Consider the following 6,000-nt stretch of genomic DNA (forward strand, 5'->3'; position numbering starts at 1 on the left):
CGTCAAAATAAAGTGTACACCACATGTTGTTAAGATTTGACTATTTATTTATTTATTTTCAAATTCCTCTTATTTTTTTTTTTAAGTATAGTTCAACTACAACAAAAGTTATATAAACTGAAACTTCGAACTTAGTACAAAACTTGTAAAAATTCGGAAAATTTTCATCACAATTTCAGACTTTTTACTTCGAATTTTTAGAAATATTTCGGTTATCTAGTTTTATAGATCACTCAATTTTGGTATATTGAGATGCAAGTTTTAAGTACACTCAAAATTACACTGATTTTTGACAATTTCTTTAGGAAGCCGTCTAGCGCATTTTCTCTTTCGACACAATTTTCTTATATGGAAAATACATCCTATACAGTCAGCAGAAAAAATTGTCAAAAATCAACGCATTTTTGGACTACTTGAATTTTGTATTTTAGTATACCAAAATTCAATAATCTACAAAACTGCGTACCTGAAATTTTTCTATAAATTCCTAGTAAAAATTGTGAAATTTTGCTGAACATTTGCAGAAGTTTTATAAATTTTGTCTTAAGATCGTAACCTTACAGGTATATGGGTTTTATTTTAGTACGAACCATATTTTTATAAACAAATAATTGAAATTATAAAATAAATAAACAAATAGTCAAAAGTTAATAATATCTGGTGTACATTTTATTTTATGTAAACAAATAGTCAAAAGTTAATAATATCTGGTGTACATTTTATTTTGACGTTTATGTCAAAATAAAATAGCAAAATACCCTCTGAGGATTTAACTCGCTGGAAATAAAATCGAAAATAGTTTTTTCGCATATAATCTTTATACACACTGGTAAACAAAATAGTAATTTAAAATAAGGTCTCTTCTATTCGCCATTTCCGCACTCTTCATGCTGGATTAACTTCACGAAAAATTTGCATTCGCAACAACAAAGTTATCGAGTAAGATTCGCTGCTAGTAAGTATGGCTATAGCTCATTAGACTGCTATGCCGCACTGCCTTACCAACACATGTAATATAAGGCAGCTCTTTTCCCGCGTTGCCAATATATGTTCATTTATACCAGTTGCGTCATCTATTCGCCACTTGCTAACGCTTAGGGAAAAGAAGAGGCCTATAGTATTTAAAATGAAAAAAATATTCACAAATTATGAATGAGTGGCGTATATTTGACGTTTTATTTGACAAAACCTGAGATTTAAAAGATTTTTGTGTCACACAGTTAAAAATATAATGAACCAATTTTTCTAGAAAATTTTATTGCTTTTTTATCATCAAATACTTTTAGGTTTTATATATTTTTTATATTTTAAATGAAATAATTGCAATAAATAGTTTTTTTTGTCTTTGTTTTTTTTTTATATTTGAGTGTAGGGAAAATCGATGTTTTCCATTAAAAGTAGTAAAATTAACTAAACTTTGCAATGTTACGCTCCCTACCGGAAAGCAAAATAGACATAAAAACTGAATTTCTTGTACCCAAAAACCATAAACGTGGATTTTCTCCCAAAAAACTGCAACAAAATAAAAATAATTATTAAGGATTAATAACTCAAAATTAAGAAGTGTCGAAATATATTTTAGAGCTATGCTTCCAGGTACGTTTTTGTTCAGAAATCCCAGTAAAATACTTCAATCGCCGAAACAAAGTAGCTTATATTTCTTAAGAACAAATTGACCCGCCCTAATGCATATGTGTCTGAAATAAAACTTTGCACTTCATTGAGTAGATGTGAATGGGATGCAACAGTACTTGATGCCCTAAGAGCAGTATAAGTAAATTTTCATCATCTCTAAGTTCTAATGAAAGGCCTAGGAAACATAATTTTTAAGGGCTTAATGGAGACTGGCAGGCAGACACGAGAGGGTCTAGACTTTCAAAAGAATTTCGATAGTTATCCCTTTGGGACTGGGTTCACATGGAATCATAAGATAACTCTACCCTCTCTCAGATATAATAATACATATGTTGTATAGTGAGACCTATTAAGATTATAGTAAATTCATATGAGCTGGCCTATGTTACGTCTTGCTACGCGATGTTTGTTATGCTATGGTATGTAAAGTTATGTTATATTTTGATATGTTGTGTTATAATACGCTGTATTCTTTTATGTTCTGTTATGTTATGTTCTGTTATGCCGTGTTATGTTGTGTTGTGTGCTGTTATGCTTGTTATGTTAAACGTGAAATTTTAGTAAAACCTTAAAGCAATATCATGTAAATGTGTAATTTCGTCCATTTTAATGAGTAGTTGGAATTCCCATGCTTGGCCTTGAGCAACAAGTTTTTAGCCTTAAAAGATGTATGCGCGCCATACTAATTATATTAATTTTGGAATTTAGCCATTCAAAAATGTTGGCTTAGAAACATTTCAATTGCTTTCTTTTGATTTTCTTGCTTTCAATTGCTTTCTTTAATTTTTTGCTTGACCTGTATATGCATAAGACATTTTTGAAGGTAAATTACTCGCTTAACTGCTTATGTTTGCTATGTTGTGCTAAGTATAGTAATGTTATGCAACGTTGTATTATGTTATTTTAAGTTTTTTTGTACTACTCAACTTTGTCTAGGTCATTGATCATGACAAAACGATATGTGTGCTTCGAACAAGGAAGAAGTGATGTTAGGTAGATAAGAGGGTTGCAGGAGGTATTTATATAAAAAAAGGTCAGTCCACGAATATTTCTTGACCACACAGTTGGCTAAATTATGGGCTAAGCTATCGCGTAGTGTTTTGGAAAAGCTAATAAATGCTTTGGCTACCAAGCGAATATAGATTAGGTGTGGGGAACTCTACATTTAAGTTTTTACGTGATATTTCTGTGTTCTTTTGGGTTTTTTGTGTATTTTCTAAAATACATTTTTAGTTCCAGAAAAATAAGTACTTTTTCATTGATTTGTGGTCAAATATATAAAAAATATATGTTTAAGGTACTATAAATAGAAAACTGTGAAGAAAAAAAAACTTGAAAATTTTAACATTCTGGTGTTTTTAGAAGAACCAATAGAAAAATATTTGAAAAAAAACAGTAAGGTGCAATCTACGTCTGTCCAGTATTAGTAATAGTCTCTCAATTTATAAGGTACTTTATATATGTACATGTAGGAGACATAGTAATGCTAGTGCAGTGAAAAGAGGTTGAGAGAGACGGGTAATAAGTGCAATCCATTTCTTGACTTTCTCGATTGGCTTGGAACTTAATTTGTTTAAATTCAAGTAATAAAATACTACGCAAATTCACAATTACTTGCAATAGACAGGCATTTGCAAATTATGAAGACAAATACTTTTCTACACACTTCACATTTAGTTGTTGTATTGTCATTGTAATTTGTAAACGCCATGATGCCAGTTTTTTTTTTTGCACCTAATTGAGAAGGGCGCTATTATTTAGAGTAATTAAAACCTGTAACACTTCATTGTCAGCGCAGACGGAGAGCTGCAAGCTTATTAACAGAGTAGGAGATGGTGTTTTACCATAAATCTCACCCTTATATATTTCGAAATATACCTTTATGCAAGCTGGTGAAATTGGAGTCAACCCGTAATCGGATCGAAAGTGAACACGAGTTGTTTACCCTCTGAATAAGGGGGATGTCACCACCATCGTTAGAGTTCAAGCTGTCCTGTGATTTGGCAAATGTCCTCTACTTTTGCCTCAGAGACTCCATTGTTTTCGGCGGCAAACGAGAGCGTCTGAAACAGAAAAGATTCTCTTCCGGCTCATTTCTCTGCGAAAATTCACAAAAAAGATTCATAGAAAAACCAATTCAATCAGTAAATTAAGGGGAAACCGCATAGGTATATTTTTGGTAGAAAAGTCACACAAAGGTATTTATGGGCGAATCTACAATTCTGGATATTGATTTATGCATGTAATATTGATAGAACGAAGCTACCACGACAAGTCTACTAAACTTTTTGAAAGTTATAAAAAATATTATATTAATAATTGGCTTTACTTTCGTGACTCACTATTTTGTACTGAGCTAAACACTACGTACACCTACTAATTCACCTACATTTGGATGTATTATATGTGTGTATGTGTGCATGTATATTTTTGGGCTTTTTGCCCCAATTCACCTACAATACTTGTTTAATAAAACATCGAGATTCCTTTGTGAACATCAACATATTAAATATGTAAATACATTAATATATTTTGCTGAAAATTTGCTAATGGTTTGTAGTTTGTAATTCGTGTAAATGTTAGTATGTATAAGTAAATACAAGGTTTAAACTGAATTAGATTCCCTTTTTTCTAGAACATTAAATGTGGGTATTAATTTCTAATTTCAGTTTTTAAAATGATTGCATATGCATACAGGGTATTTGTATTTCACCTTAAATTTCGGAAATATGTAAACTTTTATTTGCTTACTTTGTGTTTAACACAACGTCAACCTCATTTTGATATATTTAGGTATGTATGTATGTTTGTACGTAAGTAAGGTTAGCATTTTAACTAAATATGCTAGTATATAGATAACATTTAAGTTAAGTTTGATAGGTACGAATATGCTACATGGCTGAAAATAAATCTAATATTTTGCTTGTTGGTTTTTCATAGATATTTATATGTATGTGTTTATATGTTCTTTAAGCGAAAATTGAAACTTGTCGATTTCTTTCACAAGCCCCTCTTAGTTCACGCTGTTATTTGGTGCAGTTGAGAATTTATTTCTGCTAAACATATGCAAGATGAGCTAAAAATGATCTTGATAGTTATGTCGTGTAAAATGTTTTTGCTTAAGTTCGACCGGAGAATAGCTGATACTGAAAAAGATTTAGATTAGCAAGTGAAAAAAGAGAATATTGGTAATTTAGTAGAGATGTTTTTATTATTGAGCAAGTAATTTTAAGAGTAAGTAAGTAATTTTAATTTAATGGTGGCTTGTAACGTGTATTTGTGTAGGAATTACAAAATTTGACATATTTAATTTTTTGTATATAAATAATTATTTATTATATAATATGTATAATAAAATGACCTATAGTAGCGAGTAATGCAGGCAATGCTATAAAATTTGAAATAATTATGTCACGAATATGGCGAGAGGCGGAGTGCAGGACGAACTTGGATTTTTTATTAGTGTTAGTATTGGGTTACTCAGTTAGTGCAAATTTTGATAGACCGCATTTGAACAATAACGGGCATCGAGCTCAGTGGTTAGGGCACATCAAATACTTCATAATAGTATTGAAAGGGGAATACAAAACGTTGGAAGATTGTATAAAATTCTCTTATTGCTCTGGAAAAAATTAATAATAAGCAAAAAATAAAATGTTTTTTTAATAAAAAGAACTAAGTCCAAATCAGAAGGGATTAAACAAAGATATGAAAAGAATTTGATTCCGACTCGTCGGTTGTTTTCAGCAAATTTTTCGAAAATTCTTTTCACCTCTATAACAGAGGTCGGTAAAGTGTTGTTACGAGTGTGTTGGTGAGCACAGAGTAAGCGCTCTGCCCAGTGAAAAGTAAAAAGAGTAAACCAGTGCGTCAAAAACCAAATGCGCCAAAAATTAAAAATTAATATTAATCTAAACTAAATACTAAGTAATTTAAATTAATTTAGATTTATACTTTTGGGACTTTTTCAATCATTTTATTCATATATCCAAATATGTATGGTATGTCTACTGTATCATAAGAATTAGGTTTAGAATAACGACTGATTTGAAGAGCGTAAGAATACGTGTGTTGAGTGTACTGCTCACAAGCGCAAGCTTTACCGACCCTGCTCTATAGGTATACAGATGCGCTGCCCCATTGATCTGCTCTTGTGCTGTGCATCGTACTTCTTAAATACACACTTTCTCTCTCTCTCTCTCTCTCTCTCTCTCTCTCTCTCACACACTAGATTACGACCAAATTTTTTTTTTGTGTAAAATTTCCTTTTAGAGTCGTCCAAAGAATGGTAGTTGTAAAATACTCGTAGAGTTTTTTTTTACCTCAAAAATGTTAAGTCAAAAAGGCGTTTTGGTTGTTAACTGT

This window comes from Anastrepha ludens, chromosome 4 (assembly GCF_028408465.1).
Source record: "Anastrepha ludens isolate Willacy chromosome 4, idAnaLude1.1, whole genome shotgun sequence".
Lineage (NCBI taxonomy): Eukaryota > Metazoa > Arthropoda > Insecta > Diptera > Tephritidae > Anastrepha > Anastrepha ludens.